Raw genomic sequence first — 22,369 nt, forward strand, 5'->3', positions numbered from 1 at the left:
TATTTGGCTTCAACCATTGAATCAAAGTAAAATCTTTAGAAACATCAGTGTATTTATTCTTTACCCTGATGACCAGATTTAGACTTGTCCAAGATTTAGAATGTTTGGTGAACTATAACATCAATGATATTTCCCATTATATTTTAAGAGAGAGATGTCAAAGAAATGCTGGGATGCGTCAGAAATCCCCTGGTCAGTATACAAGTATAGCGACAAAGGAAGCGACTCGGAATAAGCTGAATTTGTTTGCTTTGATATTTGCAAGTTTGAAAACCCTGTTTATACCAAAAGATGCTCTGATTAAGTTAGGTGATAATTTTGGAGCCTTATCTGCATGTCTTCTTCTTTGCTCTGGGTAGCTTCCCCTTCAGAGATCTCTGGGCTTCTGTAAAAACACCACTTGGAAGCCACTGGGCTATTAAGTAGACTTTCAAAGAAATCTGCTTGAAGTACAGAAATATCACTTTATTCCTTTATTTTTTCTTTAACTCAAAAAATATTTATACAGTGATATTTTATGCCAATTTATGATGTGTTATTTTTCAATCTTGAGATATTAATTATTAATATCAATACTCATATTGAGCTGGTTCCTTAACAGTTATTTTTAATATCAGTTATTGGAGAGCAGAGTTTATCAAGTGTTTTCATATATATGACTCACCTTGATCTTTATAATAATACTGCAAAGCATATTTTAAATATTTATTCCATTGGTGAGGCAGCTGAGCCTCAGAAAAATTAAGTGACTTGTCCAAGGCCACACAGCTAGAATCCAGAAACCAGCATCTCAATCTAAAACCTCTGACCACAAGTCTAGGGTTTTTGGATAGTTTTCTGTAGCGGGGAGTTAACTACATGAGTTTCCCCTTCATCTTGGTATAATTTGTGAAATTGCTAGCATAATCTGTAGTTAAGAAATTAATCAAATCCAAATTTGGTTTAGAAAGTACTGAAAAGCATGACTTTGGTTCCCACTGGACCTCACTAACTAAGCTAATTTGCCATAGCGAATTAAAATCTCCATGGTAATTATGACTGAAACTTAAGCATGCTTAATTGTAACTTGGAATCCTAGATTGTTTTCATTAGTATCTGCTTCAAGATTCACTTTTATTGAAGCATATTCGTATTTGTGGGTCCTATAATCAGAGCTATCTCTAAATATTAAGGAAATTTTCCCTAAAAAAATTTCACTCTGTATTCTTTGTGCATTGGTGGGAGGGAAATGACTCAAGGAAGTAAGTGATAGGGATGTCATCCTGCCAAATGATGCACAAAAAGACCTACAGTTGTGTGAACATAAGTAATCCACAAGTTAATTATTTCCTGCCAGAAGGGACAGAATTTCTCTCATTTGTACTCTTAAGATGCCCTTTTTGTTACATCATTTTAAAATTCATCATTGTCTGTGCATCCATTTTAATCAAACTTTACTTCATCAAAGTAACAGAGATTTGGAAAGAGAAAAGTAACTGCACACTTATTTTCCTTCCCAAGCCCTGTCCCTGTTAGGAAAGCTGTTGCTGAGAGGCACCAGCATGAGTCTTTTATGTTTTCATAGAATGTATAACTGTGCACTGTACCTCTGCACTGAGCAAAAAGAGTGGCATATAACACAAAACCAGTCATCTGGTGGGCAAAGAAGAATCAAGAGGTGGGGAAAGTGGCAGGGAGGTTTTGGCTGTTTTTTTTATTTATTTATTTTTATTTTTTAGGACCGTGTCTTGCCCACCTAAAATATGAGATTAGAGAATTTTTTGGCTCCAGTTTATAAATCTAGCCAGACTTTGAGAACCCTTTCCATTTAGGGAATCATTTTGACCTGATAGACAGTCACGTACTTGTCTTACTTGGCTGGGAGTTCATTTATCTCTCCTCTTTACTCTTCCATTCTAATTTTCTCACTATATGGTTGGAATTTGAAAATACTTGATATGGTTAGATCTCCAGGGTCTTATCCATTTGAGTTCATAATTAGCACCTGAGTTTTCAACCCTGGAGATCAGTTGATTTCAGGCAAGGTGTTATGTAAACCATAACACCCAGATAGTATTTCAACCATGTATTTAGACTTTCTTTCCTTCCTTGATGTTTAAGGCCAGTGAGATTCCACCCTAATGGCAGTTTCCTTGGGTTCACCTCTCTAGGTGTTCAGAACAAGTGTGTTCAGTGCTATATTTGAACATTATGCAAATACATATATATTTTTTTTCTCCCCAGGCCAACCTAGACGCATTTTAGCAATATTTTTTGCACATATTTTTGAGGTGATTTTGACAAGAGAAAACCAGTTTGGTTTTTTATTGGATTTATTGCCTTTCTCATTAAGTAGTAGTAAGAATGAAGTCTCATAGTTTTCATCTGTGCAGTGACTGGTGCAACTTTTGGTGTTTTCTAGTTTATGGCCTGGTGGGCATCTCCTGCATTCAGTAGGCATTTGATCTTTTTCCCACCACCTCCCATTTTTTTTTTCACCGCCCATTTTTTAAGCACATAAGATTGAATTCATAGAGTGGCAGGGTAAAGCAGAAGATGCAAGACTGTGGTATTTGTAATCCCATCAGACATTTAACTGTTAAGTTTTTGGTTGTAGGGTATAAAATGTACATGTTAGAAGAACTCAAGAGCTGGGAAATACCATTTTTACTCATTTGCTCTTTCAGCGTATAATTTACTAAGCCTCTCTTGGTTTTATTTTTAAAAGCTTCTTTACAATAAATTTCATTTGGTCTCTTTTTTAAAGTTTTTTATTTTGATTCCATTTAGCTAATAACATACAGTGTTATATTAGTTTCAGGTGTACAACATAGTGATTCAACACTTCCATGCATCATTCTGTGCTGATCACAAGTGCACTCCTTAATCTTCATTACATATTTCACCCATCCCCCTGCCCACCTCTCCTCTGGTAACCATCTTTATTCTCTGTAATTAAGTCTGTTTCTTGAATTGTGTCTCTATTTTTTCCCCTTTGCTCATTTATTTTGTTTCTTAAATTCCACATATGAATGAAATCATATACATTTGTCTTTCTCTAACTGACTTTTTTGGTTCACATTATACTTTCTACCTCCATCCATGTTGTTGCAAATGGCATGATTTCATTCTTTTTTATTGCTGAATAATATTTCGCTCTCTCTTTCACTATATGTGTGTGTGTGTGTGTGTGTGTGTGTATGGCACATCTTCTTTATCCATTCATCAATCAATGAATACTTGGGCTGTTTCCATATTTTGGCTATTGTAAATAATACTGCTATAAACAAACATAAGAGTGCATGTATCCCTTTGAAGTAGTGTTTTTGTGTTCTTTGGGTAAATACCCAGTAGTACAATTGCTGTATCATAGAGCAGTTCTATTTTTAATTATTTGAGGAACCTCCATACTGTTTTCCATAGTGGCTGCACCAGTTTGCATTCCCACCACATTCTCTTGTGTTGTTGATTTTAGTCATTCTGAGAGTTACAAGGTGATATCTCATTGTAGTTTTCATATGCATTTCCCTGATAATAAGTGATGATGAACATCTTTTCATATGTCTTTTGGCCATCTATATGTCCTCTTTGGGGAAATGTCTGTTCATGTCTTCTGACCATTTTTTAATTGGATATTTTGGTTTTTGGGTGTTGAGTTTTATTATTTCTTTATATATTTTAGATATTAGCCCTTTATCAGATACATCATTTGCAAATATCTTCTCCCATTCTGTAGGTTGCCTTTTAGGTTTTTTAAAAAGATTTTATTTATTTGATAGAAAGCAGAGTGAGAGAGAGAGAGAGCGAGAGAGAGAGAGAGAGGGAGAGAGAGAGAGAATGAGGGAGGGGCAGAGGGAGAGGCAGAAGCAGGCTCCCTACCAAGCAGGGAGCCCAGTGTGAGGCTCAATCCCCAGGATCCTGGGATTATGACCTAAGCCAAAGGCAGATGCTTAACCAACTGATCCACCCAGGCACCCCAGTTGCCTTTTAGTTTTGTTTCCTTTGCTGTGCAGAAGTTTTTCATTTTGATATAGTCCTAATAGTTTATTTCTGCTTTTGTTTCCCTTGCCTCAGGAGACATATCTAGAAAGAAGTTGCTTCAGCCAATATCAGAGAAGTTACTGCCTGTGTTGTCCCCTAGGATTTTTATAGTTTCAGGTCTCACAATTAGACCTTTAATCCATTTTGAATGTGTTTTTGTGTATGGTATAAGAGAGTATACAGCATGTAGCTGTACAGTTTTCCCAGCATCATTTGTTGAAGAGACTTTTTCCCATTGGATATTCTTTCCTGCTTTATCAAAGATTAATTGATCACATGGTTGCAGGTTTGTTTCTGGGTTTTCTGTTCTGTTGATCTATGCGTCTGTTTTTATGCCAGTACCATACTGTTTTGATCACTATAGCTTTGTAATATAGCTTGAAGTCTGGAATTGTGATGCCCCCAGCTTTGCTTTTCTTTTTCAAGATTGCTTTGACTATTTGGGGTCTTTTGTGGTTCCACACAAATTTTAGGATTGTTTGTTCTAGCTCTGTTCAAAATACTATTAGTATTTTGATAGGGATTGCATTAAATGTGTAGATTTAAGCCTCTCTTTGGAGGTACAGTGGTGGACAGGGTAATGAACTAGATTGTATTAATTTATTTCAAATATAGTTAAATGAACCATTTCAAATAGTTTCAAAGAAAATAAAACAAGGTAGTGCTTGTGTTTATTTGTGACTATTGGTTATTTTAGAAAAATGACCATATTGATTTATGTGTGGACTGAGTAAATATATTTGGGTGTTCTCATTATGGGCTCAGTTACTAAACAGCAAATATTTAATAAGCAAATGATTCTTATTGCATCTTCTCAACTTTTTTTCTGAGAGGTTGGCTTGTGTTTGCAAATGGAAAAATTAGTATTAAAAGGCATGCCTCATTTCTATTAGAATGCTATATGATTTAGAATCCTATCTTTGGACCTTTAACTTACTGCTTGGTTCTCTATCCTCTACTTTCTTATAATATGATATAAGAGAGTGGATTTTTTAAAAAATAGAGTATATTCAGGAAATTCCTTGTGTAATGTTAGGATTCTTCATGATAATGTTAGAATTTAGTGGCTTAGATAAAAAAGAAAGATAATTCAGAGTCACTTGTTTGTTTTTGTAATCAATTATATGCGTACTTATAAAATTAGATATATCTTCACTAAATTGCTTTATTTATACCAATTTTAAAGTGGATTTAGCAGGAGTGAAAGCAGGAAGGAGCTAGGTATGGATGGGAAAAGATAGATCTGGAGAGGTGAATGGAAGCCTTCTAGTCTATTTTTGACACCTTATAAGCAGCATGCTAAACCCATTCTTGTTTTAATGTTAGTAGAAATGAAGAGAACAATGCAAAGATGCCTTAGCCATAGTTTCTATCCTCTCAGAGTTCATAACACAATAAATGAGAATAAGTAAATGCAAAATTACAATGTAGTGTGATAAGTGATATAATAAGGGTATGTACCAGGCATGGAACACATAAAAACAGATTTTTTTATGAGAATGGGTTTGGAGTCAGAAAAAACTGCTGGATGGAGGTAACCTATGATATGAGTTCTGAAAAGTCAACAGAGTAAGTAGGCAAAGGGAAAGGTAGGGAAATGGAAAGTTGGATGCGAGTAGCATAGCAGAGTTGGGATGGTAAGGTAGTTAAATTGAGATACAATTATGAAATACACTCTATATAAACTTGACGGTTCTCATCACCCTCATTCAACACATTCTACAGGCAAGGCAAAGTGCCATCTCTTTTTATACTTTTAAATTACTAAGTCAGGATTTGAATCCAAGTCCAGTAACTCCAAATTCTGTCTTTTCAATAGGCCACTTTGGCCAAGGCCCTACTAAAATGAAAAATGAGTAGGACCATTTAATTGATAAATTGAACAATTTTTCTTTCTGAGAATTATAAATTTTTCAAGATTATGTATTATTTAACTTTGTATTCTGAACAGTTCTTAGCATAGTAGTAGACTTAAAGTAGATGGCCAATCATTGTTTTGAATTGAACTTAATTTATATATAGATATTCTAAACTTGAATAACAGTCTTAACTATGACTTTCTGCTTTTGTAATCTATTTCATTCATTCCAGTCTATTCTTACCTTTACAAGTATTATTGTGTTCCCAGATCATAAACTTAGAACTTTAGCTCTCTTGCTAATATGATTTTCCTTTGCACATAGTAGAGGATTCTCTCTCAAATACATTTATGTAGAACGTATCCCACACATGTGTTGTTTTTATTTCTCTCCATATTCTTCACTCCAAACAAACCCTAGACAAAGAAAATTATGTCTTGTCTTGGCAAATGGTTTTTGTTATCAGGTTTCATTACTTGAAGCACTAATTCAAGGAATAGATACTTTGGTCTTTCTGTGAAGACTTTGGAGTGATTGTATCCTATTTCTCACACTTGCTCTTGGCTAGGGAGCTGATGACATTTTTTTTCAGTGGTCTTTATTTTTTACCTCTACTTGAAGTTGGCAAAAAAAGAAACTATATGGTTGGTCTGGAAAGAAAATTAAAGATCATTTGATGCTGACCTGATGTTAACTGAGGACAGGGCTGAATTGAAGCAGAAGAATTGGCTTATACTGATTACTCAGCCTTTGAATTGTGTTGACATTCACAAGAGCTGTGTGGGGCCAATTTTGTGTCATAAAATCTTAATTTCCAAAAAAATGTATGGAGATACATCTATGGAAATAATTATGTGACTCTGATGGCTCACCTTCCACACTGTACTGTGGGAGAGCAGTCCTAAAGGACAAGCTGCATCAATCATCACTGGAAAAGCCTGTTATATACCCTGCCTTGTATTGGAGAGGCCCCTGTTGTGTGTTCTGCCCGTATCAAATGTTCCTAGTGAGGAATTCACCATTTCTCTTGGAAGCTCTTCCAATTCTGTGTCCATCACAGCTTTTTCCAGACGGAGAGGCTTGTTTTTTTGCAGCTGTGTTTGGTCAGATGGTCCCATGGGGTCTTTCTCCTAGGTTCATCCCCATCATGTCCGATTATGTGCAGGCCACAAACCTCTGATTTGGACTGGGGAAAAGAAAATGGAAAATATTGTCAGTTTAAAGATTCATGTTTTAGTGTTACATTTTTTTGCTCTTAGTTAAGCCTCCAGGATCCCTGTCACTTGTTCCTTACAAATGACAGGTATCAAATAAAATGGCATCAAGCTCTACTCTTTATCAACACTTATCTCCACAATGAGAAACTGGTGCCTCTAACACCCAGTCCTAAGTCCTCACCCCTGTGGTTACATCATCATGGGGATCCAGTGTCATAAGTGACATGAGACATTCTCTTGACCACTATACCAAATGTTCTTGGCCTCATTTTTAAGCAGTGCTCTATTGGAAAATCATCTATAATTTTCTGGCTGCTGTCATTCCTAGGTCTCTGCTTTCCATAACTTCTCATTCCTATTGAACAGCTGTGCTTCTGATTAGTTTTCTCTAGAGGTATTAACTTTTCAGCACTCTGCACAAGGAAACTTTTGAAATAACGGGAACAATGGGCCCATCCTTGCTTTGCTAAAGCCAGTTAGTCTGCTGTGGTTTAGAAAAATTCTGGAAGAGATCTGAAACTAAACAAAAATAAGAATTCATTTAGACTTTCTTAAAACAAATCTGAGTCTTGCCATCATGAAAATTGTGATTATTCATTTGGAGTATGAAGTAATTTCATGTTTACTTGTATATATTTCTTTTGTCTATTTTTCATATATTTTGAGAAATGAATATTTAGTTATCAGTAACACATGCCAGTTCTCTGAAGATTTGAGCAGAGAACCCTAGCTACTGAATGTAACTGTCCATACTGCTTTTAGCATATATTCCTGGACCATCAGACTTAGGTCAGATTCCATTGTTGCACACTCTTATTGAATGGCATTTTCTTCATAATACTTATTCATTTTGTTAAAATATAACTGCCTTATAAATTTCTTCTTTTTTTTTAAAGACTTTATTTATTTTTTAGATTTTATTTATTTATTTATGAGAGAGAGAGAGAGAGAGAGAGAGAGAGGCACAAGCAGAGGGAGAGGGAGAGAGGCAGGCTCCATGCAAGGAGCCTGATGTGGGACTGGATCCCTGGTCTCCAGGATCACACCCCCGGCCAAAGGCGGCACCAAACCACTGGGCCATTGGGGCTGCCCTATAAATTTCTTCTTAATAAGAATATATCAAGACTGTTAATAAATGAAACTGTTTTAAGTTCACAAATACTACTTTCTCTCCAGGAAGCTTGATGAGATAATATATTTATATGCTAACATATGGAATGCAAGAATAAACCACTTCTTAAATAAATGCTGATATGCAACCATAGGAAGTTTTATGAATTTCCTAGAAGATCTTCCTTTGAATTTATACCAGGAATGGATGCTTAGCCCTTACATCTATAACCAACAAAATACCAAGTTCTTTGATGAAGAAATGACTAACTTACAACTGGTTGATTACACTAAATATATGGAAGTAAAAAGAAGGGTTGATGTACTTTCTAATTATCAGGAAATGTTTGAGGGAGAAAGTGGAATTTGTGGTAGATCCTGAGACTTACCTAGGATTTAGTATCCTATAAAAGAGGCAATCCAATACTAGTAGAAACCAAGAGGAGGAAGAGAATAATATGGGTTTAAAAGAGAACAAGATTTCTGACTTTATGAAGGGTTTGTATAAGAGTTTGTCTAGGGTTTGGTATTTAGTACATGGTAGGGGCTCGTTAACTATTTTTTGAATGACTAGATGATTCCCAAATCATAAGTTGTCCTTTTCTAAAATTAAATTACATTCTCTGCTCCATGCTATAACTTTCTTTTTGGTCAAAAATTTTTTTTTCAACCATAGCTATACATGGCTGTCATCTATTCATTAGAGTATCTTATTCAGGTTAGCAAATTTTTATCGTTTAGTTAGTTCTTGTGTTTCTATTACAAACTCATGTTAAGACATTATTCTCCACAGTGCTAGTCCAGAAACGGTCAAATTTGCCTTTACTTTTGAAGTATGTTGTTTAGTAAGTTTAAGTTAAATTTCCTGGATCCTTCATTTTCAAAATACAAATGTGAATTCTGTTAACTGAGGCTCCCTACAACCCAGTTACCAAGTGTCAGTTTGAACTAACTCTAAATATTTGGACCCTCAGCCCTGTTAACCCTCCTGCATTTCCCATAGATTTTCAGTTGCTTTTTGTATTAGTCTTTTTTTGGTCAAAACACAGAGTACCCTCCACCACCCTCCCACCCCACACCCCCCACCACCATGTACCCATAAGGTGCCAGAAAGGAAGAAGTTATGATTCATAGGAAAATGAAAAAAGAACGTCTTAAATATTGGGATGAAATGACTGCTCTTCTCATCTAATAGAATTTCCTGCCCAGAATCATTTCTTCCCATTGAAATAGCCACAACTGTAATTCTAGCTAGGGATATATGAGTGTGTGGAGGCAGTGGAAGATGTTAGGGAGGACTAGAAAAAAGAGGATATGAAGCTCTTGTCATTTCCTGTTTGTGAATCTTTCTTTTGGTTAAGGTGGTTGGAAGGGGTAAGAATCTTTGGACCTCTGTGGTACTTCTGGTGGTGATGGGGAGTGTTGAAGAGGGCTGAACCAGTATGGCATACTGGATTGGAACTCTTTTGTAGTGGAGATAACATTTATAAATAATGGAAGGCAACCAGTGGAATAATAATCCCAGGTGATTCTTCTTTATACACTGAGTATATACACTTTATACACTCCTTTATACACTGAATTTGGTCTTTTAGCTTCCTTGTGAACTAGTGAAAATAGAGAAGTTTTGATTTGTCAGAAAGGAAGTAGAGGTGAAGAAAGGGGATAAATGATAGGTACACCAAAATGGTATCCTAAATACTATAGTCAAATTTTCAAAATATTTATTCATTTGCCTTCAAAAGATTATTTGTACAGTTATAGAAAAAAAAGTAGATCATTTATAAACAATAGGGATTTGTTTTTCATGAGCCAAGTTGGATATTTTTTTTGTATTTCAGATTATTAATTGCCTTGAATTGCTTTAAAAATTAAATTTCTTGCTGCTTTGATTTTCTCATGACAAAACTTGAGGAAAGTAGTAGAAGTAATATCTTTCTGCCAAATTTTAATAATTGGAGTGGTACTTACCAAAAACAATTTTTTCATAGATCGCCTTTCCTTTTTTCTATAAGAATAAAATTAAAAGTTAAAAATCCTGGCATTTTAGTCTGCGAAAAATAATATCAACATCAGTATATGAAACATCAGAAATTTTGGAAACGTAGTGTCTACAGATGTTCTACATTTCAGTTATACATGATTCAAATTCAATGTTTATGCTACTATGCTTACAGTGTGATTTTGGATTTACTTTAATTTCCTCACTTTTCATATTTCATTAAAAAGATACTCTGACTTTCTAGTCCCTAGTAGTCCCAGATAACAGTCCTTTTCCTCCTAGGAAACCCGGCCCTTATTAATGAGGTCCAGATCTGAGTCACTAAGCCACATTTCCAGAAGCCATGCTTTCAGTTGGCTCATCATGTCCCTTTACCTCTAGGCCAGGATGATCAGAAGTGGAATCCTTCAAGTGAATAGGTCACATTAGAGAATTCTTCCAACAATAGTTATGACTTTTTTTTTTAAGTTTTTTAATTTTTATTTTAATTTATTCATGAGAGAGAGAGAGAGAGAGAGGCAGATACACAGGCAGAGGGAGAAGCAGGCTCCACGCAGGGAGCCCGACATGGGACTTGATCCTGCATCTTCAGCATCACGCCCCAGGCCGAAGGCAGGCCCTAAACCGCTGAGCCACCCCGGCTGCCCAACTCTTTTATTTTAAATCTAAAAATACAGTTAAATCTCCTTTGGCCATGTATAAGACCAGATTTCCAGTTCAACAACAAATAAAAGGGTTGACATATCAGGTACCAAATTAGTGCTTCACGAAAGCTTGGATTTTCTAAGGAAGAAGTATGCAGATCCTTAACATCACTTACATTAATGGATTGCCAAATAGTATATAAACCAATTATCATTAAGCAATGAATATATATTATGAAAATCCTTTCTTATACTTGTCCCTTTTTATGAATGTCCCATTAAAACTATTGGTCAAAACTGCTTTCTAATAGATTTTTTTTTCTGGGGACTAATAGATTTTTATGATATAATATGCTTTATAAAAGCACCCCTTATTGTGTTTTGGTTACAATAAAAGTTTATTTTGCTTCTCTTGTTTTATCTTACATATTTGAAAATTTTACCTTTAAAAGCATAATTTTTCATTACTATAGGAATATTACATTATGATTTTCTTTTACGTGGTTAATTTTTTTATTGGCTTTAGCATTTGCAAAAATAAATTAATTCATATGTTACATTTTGGCAAAGTATAGCTATTTCAGTATAAATTTAAGACTCTTACAAAATATTTGTGAATCTTGAAATCAGTATAAGTTTGACTTAATTGAAGAAATAGGAATTGAGGGGTGCCTGGGTAGCTCAGTTGAAGTGTCTGCCTTCGGCTCAGGTCATGATCCCAGGGTCCTGGATAGAGCCCCGCATTGGCCTCCCCACTCAGTGGGGAGTCTGCTTCTCCCTCTGTCCCTCCCCACTGCTCATGTATGCTCTCTCTCTCTCTCTCCCTCTCTCAAATAAATAAAATCTTTAATAAAAAAGAAATAGTAATTGAATACCTACTATCACTGTCTGAAATTATATAAAAATATTTCTTTTCTTTTTTATTGCCTCCTTCTAGAGAGTGTTGAGTTCCATGAGAGTGGAAGAGTTCCACTGTGGTCTTTTTCTCCTGCTGGGTTCCTAGCTTCTAGAATATTTCATGGCATTTAGTAAGGTATCTATATATATTTGCTGAATAAATTCACTTATTCAAAAAAAAGTTTATCAAGGATCAGTAATATGTCAAATACTTCTAAGGAAGTATTAAGCACTGGGGATAAAGCAGTGAAAAAGCCAAAGTCCTGGGGTTTTGGTGTTTACTTTCAAGTGGGAAGAGTTAAATAATAACAAATAATTAAATATGTAACATGTCTGGTGTTGATAAGTGCTAAGAAAAAAATAAAGCAGGACAAGGGGATAGAGTATAGGATGGGGAGGGAGAATTGCTATCATAGCTAGGGAACTCAGTGAAGGCCTCTTGAGAAGATTGTGCCTTTGTGACTGCAGTTGTGCCACTGCCACTGAGAATACTGAAAGAAAATGTGAACGACCTGGTTTTTTGGGTCATTTGGGTCATAAGGTAGTTATAATCTAAGACAGAGTCAGACATATTACATATCGTATGCATTGTGTACAAAGATAGTGGCCTGCATACTGTGTTACGGAAACAATGCTTAGAGAATGAAACATAACCACGTAGTTTTAGCAAATAAAGTATATGGTGCTGGTGTGGGTGACGAGTATAGATAGGCTGAAAATATAGAACAGAGTCTAGGCTTTGAAGACTGTTTCAGATTAAGGACTCTGAGTTTCAGCCAGTTGGTGGTAGGAAACTGATGGTGGGTTTTTAAACCTGAAAATGGAACTATCAGATTTGTATTTGAGAAAAACATCTTTGGTAGCTCAATGGAGGATGGATTAGGGGGAATGAGATTGGGTGAGCTGATGTTTAACAGAAAGTGTAATCAAATATTATTTGAAATAACAGACCATCAGTTGGGCCAAACCCTTTTTTTCTCAGGCAAAAAAAGGAGGGCTTCCCAAGGTTATTTTTTAAATATTTATTTATTTTTAGAAAGAGAGAGTTGGGGTGGGGCAGAGGGAGAGGGAGACAGAGTCTTTAGCCGGCTCCACACCCAGTGCAAAGCCTGATGTGGGGTTTGGTCTGACAACCCTGAGATCATGACCTGAACTGAAACTGAGAGTCGGACACTTAACCAATTACCACTCAAGTGCTTCTTTCAAGGTTATTTTTAATGGTAGAGTTGGATCACTATATGAAATTATAAGAAAAAAGTAAATCATGTTTGATGGTAAAAAGCCTAGATGAGATAATCCAATCAAGAAAAAGGTAAGACTAAAGATTTATAATCTTGTAATTATAGAATAATTATAATTTGTGCAGAGGAAACGCCCAATTTTCTGTTTACACTTGTGTTTCCCTTTTTAATCCACATGGTGTCATTTTTCACATGTGTTTTCTGAGAGAAGTTATTTTTCATTCACAGGCAATAGTGGTGACTCACTTTATCCCTTTTGGGTATTAGAGGCTCTGGTTTCATTCAGGAGATTTTCCGATTCACCAGACAGTATATTAGACATTGTTGTCTAGTTGGAATTTGCCAGGGGGAAAAGTCCTTAAATATCTTAGCATTGCTTATACTATACTCACATACACAATTTAGGTAGCAAAAATTCAACATGATGAGGAATTTATATTAATTTCATAATGAAGTGCCACATACCGGGTGGCTAAAACAACAGATTTTTTTTTTTTTTTTTTTTTTAAATCTTACAGCTCTGGAAGCTAGATGTTTAAGATCAGGGTATAGGCAGGGTTGCTTCCTTCTGAGGGCAATGATGAAAAGATCTGTCCAGGCTTCTCTTCTTGGCTTGAAGATGATTATCTTCTCCCTGCGTCTTCACAGGCCTTCTCTCTGTGTGTGTGTATGTCTGAATTTCCTCTTCTTACAATGACACCAGTCATACTGAATTAGAGCTCCTTCTAATGACCTCATATTACCTCTGTTAGAGACCTTATCTCCAAATATGGGCAAATTCTGAGGTATTGGGGGTTAGTTTCAACATATAAAGTTTGGGGAGTGGGGTTCAGCCCATACGGAAGTCTAAATATTTTTCTTTTTCTTGCCAGATCTCCAGTTTCCCTAGGTGACAATTTTAGTTTAATAGACCTGACTCCTTTCACAGGAACTTCTGGTTTCTTGCTGTCATCATCACTTGTCCTCATTAGCAAGGTCATTAACTATCTGGCTGCCCATTACTGAAAATTTGTTTGGGATAATTTGCTTATAGTCTTCACTAATTATTTTAGCTTATAATCATGTTTCCTTCTCTAATTTGCTCAGGACAGCCATGTATAATTTAGTACCTTAATCATGAGTTAGGGTGGGCTTTTTTCTCTTCACTGCACATTCATAAATGTTTTTTCAAGATTTTGAATTTTTAAAAACAAGATTTTGTATTTCTTAAAAGCTGGTATGCTTCTTTTTTTTTTTTCCTTCTTCAGAATATTTAACAGAGTTCTAGATCCCCAGTTGGTACTTCAGGAATTTGTTTATGGGCACACTGTAGTATAGTTACCCCAAGTTTTTGAATGAGAGCTGTGGAATCTGAATTATGAAGCTTGTAGTAGGAAAAGGCTACATTGAGGAAAGAAATTATATAATGTGATGGAAAATGAGCAAAATGTTTGCATTTGAATCCTGACTCTGCTGTTTGCCCACTTTTTGATTTTAGAAAAGTTACTTACCCTCTCCGAACCTCAGTTTTCTCATCAGTAAAATGGGATTATTATTAACAGCTAGCTCGTAAAGTTGCTGTGAAGTTTAAATAAGACACAATATTAAATAGGATGCATGCAGTACTTATTTAGCACACCCTGAGCTGCAGGCAGAGGTTCAGCTACTGAGCCACCCAGATGCCCGAGTCCTGAATTAGAAAAAATAAAATTACTATAAAGCATAGCACTGGGATGATTGGTAAAATTTGGTATAGACTTTCTGATAATAATATGGTATCAATGTTGAGTTTGCCAAATTGTCTTGCTCTTATGCTTATTAGGTCTATATAATATTTTTGAATATTGTAATTAATCTAGTTATACTGTATTATTTAAGAGTTGTCACAGGTACAAGTTGAGTTCCCCAAAAAGTCTATGAGAGGCCACGACTTGTGGGGAGTGAGAAAGTAGAATGAGGTGGAGACTGGCACTGTAATGCTGTCATAACAAAGAACTCAGCTGATGACACAAATTTCTCTGAAGCTGAGATGGCCTTATGGGGCTGTCTTGAATTGAGGCAAGCAGGGCAGACGTTTATAGCACTGCATCAGTCAGTCATTGGGTATTAGATGCCCCGGGGAAGAGGCTATGAATTTTGTCAAAGTGCATCTCTTTAGCCAAGAACAGTTTCAGATGGGGACTCACTCAGTTGCATGCTGTTGGTTGCCAAAATTCTCATAGGTGTCAGACCACAGTGTCCACTCCAGCCATGATATTTGCAATTTACTCTGAAATGACTTAGCAAATAAATATGATGTAAGAATAAAAAAAACAAGAATGGAATGTGGAAAAGCATGAAAGAGAAAGTTCAAATTGGCAAAATACTAAATAACTGATAAAACTAGGTGAAGGGTATACTGTTCTCAATTTTTTCTAGGTTTGAATTAAAAAAAAAAAAACTCAAAAGTTTAGGAGCACCTGGATGGCACAGTTGGTTAAACATCCAACTCTTGATTTCAACTCAGGTCATCATCTCAGGGTTGTGAGATAAAGCCCCACTTTGGGCTCTGAGCTGGGCATGGAGCCTGCTGAGATTCTCTCACTTTCTCACTCTTTCCCCCACCTCTTAAAAAAAAAAACCCTCAAAGTTTAAAAAATGAAATTCCTGTGTAATTCCAATATACCACCAAACCAGGGGACTATAAGATAAAGTCATTTTCGCGAATTCATTTCAGCTCTAACATGGTGGGATTCTGTAACACGATCAGATTACTTATGATACATTTGCTTGGAATCTTGATTCTACAGAACCACAGCATTCTTCCTACATGCTTTTTTTTTTTTTTTTTTTTTTTTTGAAAACATGAGTTTGAAACTTTGGTGAATCATATTATTTAATTAAGTTGGTTTGAGGAATTGTGATACCAAACTGAGATTCATAAATAAAATTGTTCTTTTTTTTCCATTTTGTTGATCAGCAATACACAAGTTTCTCTGTTAAAGATCAATCATTTCACATTTATTGAAAAACAGAGAAATTAAGAATGCATTATATAAATTTAAGATAAAGTTATTGGATCTTTCTGCTAATAAAATTCTGTTGTGGTAGATAGATACTATCAATACTTTCTTGAAAAACTGCTTCAAGAGAAGAAAAATCTTTGTGTTTATTAAAAATGAAAGCAATGTGGCAGGTGCAGATAAATTTATCTTTAAATTGTTAAATATTCTTTGAGATATTTATTATGAAGTAACTTTATTTTTAAAAGTAAAATAGTATGCATTTTATTTAAAATCAACTGAGCACTGATAAAAATAGTGAAAATATCACTGCAGCTGTGATTTCACATCAAACCTAACCAGTAAAAATGGGGCGTTTAATTCTTTCTTCACCTCATGTGCTGAACCTGGCAAAGGATACCCACCTCCACCAGAACTTCATAGGTAGAATGATGGAGCGATCTCAGGTGGCAGGCTCACCCTGCCCCTCTTGGAACTTGTGAAGAAAGTGGCCATGATGTTGAAATAGTTCTTAAACAATATTTTTAAAATGTAAAATAAACAAAATTTCTTTGTTGTCTTATATCCAGAGCCTATCTCACTAGACTAAAATGTGTCTGAAACGCTCCTGGTTTTAGGTTTGATGATGATCATGTCTTCCTACTTTATTCTCAATGTTAAAATAAAAAGGGTACTAAGAACAGTTATTTTCTTATGAAAGAACTGTTTGGTGACTCCTTTCTTTTAGGGATCTTGAATGCATTCAAGAAACATGTTTTGAGCATAGGCTCTGGAGCCAGTCTGCCTGGATCTGAATTCCAGTTTAACACAGAGCTGTATGTCCTTTGGAAAATTACTTAATTGCTCTATGTCTCAGTTTCCCCACATATAAAATACAAATAATAATATTACCAATGTTACAGAGTTGTTCTGAAGAATAACTAAATTAAAATACGGAGAATGCTCGGCATGTGCTTACTATTAGACATTATTATTGTCATTATTACTAGGTGTCTGCATTCTGTACTAGGCTCATATGTTTTAACTTACATTATTATCATTTCATAGATTTTATAAAAATGAAGATGCAGATTAAGAAATTTTTAACCTGAAATAGGCTAGATCATCTAGTTACTAAGTAGGAGAGCTAGAATTCAAACTTTAAGCCAATTTCTTTCCATCATTGTGGACTCATGGGTAGGTGAGTCCCAATGTATTTCTCCACTATTTGCTACAGGTAAGAGCATCTGTGCCCATTGTATCCTATCAGATTCTGTATCGTTAAGAATGCATTCTCCTTCTTATTCACATTTGTGTCCTATGCAATACCTAATTTAGTGCCTTGAAGATAGCAGTTGTTCAGTGATTATTTGTACCAAAAATTCTTAGATGAAACTACTATTGATTTTCAAAAGTTGGCTGGTGCTTATATTTTGGTTTTACCTATCTCTATTCCAACTTTTAGTAAGGAAAGATGCAGCAGATGAGTTTTAAGCTTCTCATAGGAAATTGGCCACTGGAACTTTGCTTTTTCCAACAATGAAACTTAATGGTTCTTTGATTCCAATATAGTTTTGGTGAAACAAACCTCATTCTTTGCTTTTACATAGATTATTATTAAATGTTAATTAGCGTGGCTGGGCTTGGTAATTATTTCCTAATTCCGTAATGAGATCTTTTGATTTAACTAACTTTGAAGCTTTATATTATTCTTATCTTTCTATAACTTATTGCCGTTTAGATGATAGCCTGCCATTTCTTTGGACTTCATTTACCTTATATGCAACAAAAGGGGGCAGATTAGCTGGGCATCTAAAATATGACTGTAAGTTATTGCTGTTTATAAGAAGAGAACTTTGTAGTGTGAAGTAGCTTATTTCCATACCAACCAAGGCTGTTTACTTTCAGATTAACAAATTTGATCGATAATAGTTTGGCTTGATTGTTTGAGTCCTGCCAATTGTTTTTGGGAAACAATGTCAATATTCTGAATTTGCTGCTTTGGGGTCCATTTAGGTGAATTGGTGTGAATTGGTGAATTACTGATTTTAATATTAATTATCTGAAGTGCCTTGATCAACATTGTCCATGTGCTTCACCTTAAATATGATATAGACAGTCTCATCATTAGGATCCAAGTTATGAACTATATCCCTCTCTCCTTTCTTCCCTAATTCTTTCTCTTTTCCCCTTCCCCTCAAACACTCCTTCTGCCTTCCTTTTTTTTTCTCCCTCCTCTCTTTCTTTTCCTTTCCATTCCTTTATTCTCTCTTTTCTCCTCCTTTTCTTCCTCCTACCGTTCCTCCCTTCATTCCTTTGTTCTTTTCTTCCTTCCTTTCTCCACAGCAAGTTTAGTGAGACCTCATTGCCGGGTACTGTGCTCAGTATTTAACATTTAAGCCTTTAATTAGCCCTTGTCCTCAAGGGCTTAGTCGAGTAGGGCAAACACTTTTAAAAAATGTGAAATAAATTGGTAAGTATATCAATATCAAAAGCATCAGTACATTCTGGTAGGGTTAGAGAGGGTTTAGGATTAGAAAATGCATCCCAAATGAGGTGATAAATGGGTTGGGACTACCCAGGCAAGGATGTAGTAGAAGGGGAAAATGTGTACATTACAGGCAGAACAAAGTTGCCATGGCACAAGGTCAAGAGACAGTGGTGTGAGGACCTACAACTTAAACAGGGAAATTAGGGAAGATGAGGCTGCAGAGTAGAGAGAGGTGAGCTCACAGAGGGATCTTATTTCATATAAAATAGCTTGAACTGAATAATGTGGATGAGAGGAAACCATTGACAAAACTTTAAGCTGTATGGTAACACAATCAAGATCTTTTTCAGGAGCAATAAATTTCATTTGATTCAACCACCTTGATTTATTTGATCCTCAAGTGTGGCTACAGTCATGGTTTATGATTTTATAAAGGAAGGGTGTTAATTTATAATTTATAGCCCATAAAGGTAATGAAAATTGACTTCTGTCTCACAATTTACATTTATTAGTATTAATAAATGTTTGATATTTAATGTAAATCAGATAAATTAGGGGAGAAGTATTGATAGTACTTTTTGGTGGGTTTTTTTTTTCCCCTTTAGATAACAAAGAAAGAGATCCCTGGGTGGCTCAGCGGTTGAGCATCTGCCTTTAGCTCAGGGTGTGATCCCGCAGTCCGGATCAGGTCCCACATCAAGCTCCCTACAGGGAGCCTGCTTCTCCCTCTGCCTGTGTCCCTGCCTCTCTCTCTTGTCTCTCATGAATAAATAAATAAGAATCTTAAAAAAAAAAAAGAAAAAGAAAACAAGGAAAACCTCTGCTTAAGTAGAGAACTCCTCTTGTGCACTTTAAAAAGGAAATTTTTGTACTGAATTCATCAGGAAAAAGTAATTACATAAACTGTATGTATAAAACACTGTAAAGGATGTTTATGGGATATAAAAGGTCATAATCTCTATTTTTTAGAAGGCTACAATCTAATGATAAAACAGTCTCTTCACACTAAAAGGGTATCTGTTGCCACAGTTTTTTCCTTGGTTATTTGTGATTTTTTTCTGGATATAATTGAAAAACACTAAATGGAGAAACAGAGGGCTTCTCATCTGTTAACATTCCCTACAGGTTACCCTCATTTAGAAGTCAGTTTCTGTCTTTAATTTTTGCAGAGGGGCTCCTGGGTGGCTCAGTCAATTAAGTGTCTGGCTTCAGTTTAGGTAATGAACTTGAGGTCCTAGGATGGAGCCCCCACATTAGTCTCCCTGCTTGGTAGGGAGTCTGCTTGTCCTTCTCTCTAATCCTCCCCTTGCTTATGTTGTTCTCTCTGTTTCTCTCTCAAATATATATATATTTATACAGATAATCAGAGAAGCTGATGTTACAAAAAGAATAATAAGTCTTATTAGGGAACTTTTTGGTTAAGGGTGACTAGATTGTTCTTGAACTTTAAGACAGAAAGCTTATAGAGGGCACTGAGGCAAAGTAATAGAAGGTGGTCAACCTAATGTAATTTATTCAGCATTGAACCATCTAGAAACAACTCAACAAACTTGTTAGGGTTTTACATCAGATAGGCATGTACACCTTTTCCTTTTTTTGTTTTGTGACTGTTCTTTAGAAACTTGAAAAGCACCCTAGGCACATTAAAGAAAAATATGCCTATCCAGACAAATTGGAAAGGCCAACCCCTGCTGGCCTATCAAATTAAGGTTCTTCACTTGCTTCTCTTAATGTAACACTCACATGATTTGAGGGAAAACATACCCTTTAGAAAAGAGGGAAAACTTTCATGGTTTGGATTTGTCAAACTTCTTGTAGTACCCTGAGTTTCATTGAAACCTCCCATCCAGTTTTGTAAAGTGCTCCTTTCCTCACTTAAAATGCTCACATATTTTACTCCATGTGTTTCATATTCATTTAGACATCTCATTAAGCTGAAGTCTCAGAAATACTTGGTCTCCAGGAAGACCTTTCCTACTAGCATTCGGTTCTTAGAAATAGAAAATTACACTTTGCCAAATGCAAATGAATTCCAGGCCTTTTTTTTTTTTTTTCTTTCAAAAGGACTTTATAAAACTGGAAAAAAGCCTCCATATTCCTATCCTTATTCTTGAGATATTCAGGTATGGCAACCTTTCTCAAAGTGTGGTCTCCCTACATTAAAATCTCCACAGGGTTGTTAAAAATGCCTCTTTGTGCATCCCAACACAAATTTACTAAATTCAAATCCCTGCCTGATTTATTTACATAGTATGATTCTTTAGAAGGAACTACAGGCATACAGTAGCTACTTGATAAATTTTAACTATTATTGTCTAAATGCTTCCAGACGTCGCAATTTGTTCAGTAGGCATTTGGAACTCACCATGTCTAAAATTGAATTCATCATCATCCTTCCAAATAATGAAAAGCATGCCTTGTCTCAGTGCAAGGTACCAGCACCATTGTTCAAGTCAGAACACAGCAGAAACTCCCCTCCTATCTCCAGTTGTCAATGTATCCTGTAAATTTTACCTCTTTAACATCTTTCTAGTTAATCTTTTCATATCCATGTCTCCTGCTACTGGCTGTTTAGATTCACAACATCCCTTCTGCATGGGCCCAGATTTCTGTAATTATCTCTTTCCTTAGTCTATAGTCCTACAAACTGTGCAATAACTAAACTATTCTTCACACTGTGATCTTTCTTAAAACAAATATTCTTCTTGACTGCCTGAGCTCAGGTTATGGTTCTTTATTTATGTCCAGAATGCAGTTTTTAAAAAAATTAATGCCATGGCCCTCATGATCTCTTTCCTGCTATGCAATTAATTTCTCACTTCCCCATCTGAGTCCTTTGCTCTAGCCACACAAATACTGAATGTGTTAGGCTGTTCCATGCCTCCATACTTCTACACATGCAGTTACCTTCTTTCATTCATATTTAATCCTTCTATACATCATCTTCTTCTAGTTAACTCTTACATGTCCTTTAAAAATCAGCTTTAACATAACTTTCTCCTGAAATTCTTCCCCCAGCTACCAATCTCATTTAATTGCCACTATGCTTAGTATATGTAATAAGTAGTTAGGATTGTATAATTAATTATTTTATTTATCTTTTTTTTCTTCCTTGGGTTGTGGTCAAGTGGAATTTAGCACACTTTAGTTATAAAACTTGGATTGAGACCCAATGTTTTCTACATTTACTCTTGAACTTCCCAAATTTATAAGAGTAGTGAAACTTTGGAATGCTTTTAAGATTCAGAGGGAGATATTTGAGAGGGGGCATAAGAGCTTGCTGGAATTCTACATCTGATGGAGATGTTTTCATGAATATATATATATGTAAAATTCATCATTTTGCATACTTAAATTTGTGCATTTGACTACGTGCTTCACTTAAAAATGAATATAAATAGCTAACCTTTTATTTTAACCATAAAATTATTTTAAGATCATTTTGTCCATTTTCCTTTTTGCCTTTGAAATGAAATCATAGGCACCATCCCTCTGGAGGACAATTTAAATATCATAATGGCAAAGTATATTTAGCTTCCTGGGGAAGAGGGCTTTTAAAATCAACTTCTTGGGGCACCTGGGTTGCTCAGTCATTGAGCATCTGACTCTTGGTTTCATCTTAGGTCATGATCTCAGGGTCATGAGATCGAGCCACACATCTGGCTCCATGCTCAGCACTGAGTCTGCTTATCCCTCTCCCCCCACTTGAGTGATCTCTCTCTCTTTTTCTCTAAAATAAATAAATAATAAATAAATAAAATAAATTTCTTACTAGATAATGAAATAATAAAACAGGGTCAATTGGAGAAGTGGCTTAATACTTGCTTTACTTATGTTTCAACTGCTTTCTATGTCTTTCCCAAATATTTATTTTATTATGCTAAGTTTTAATTTCTTTGCTACTAATATGATGTTCTTTTTAGCTTTT

This window comes from Canis lupus, chromosome 4 (assembly GCF_011100685.1).
Source record: "Canis lupus familiaris isolate Mischka breed German Shepherd chromosome 4, alternate assembly UU_Cfam_GSD_1.0, whole genome shotgun sequence".
NCBI classification, from domain to species: domain Eukaryota; kingdom Metazoa; phylum Chordata; class Mammalia; order Carnivora; family Canidae; genus Canis; species Canis lupus.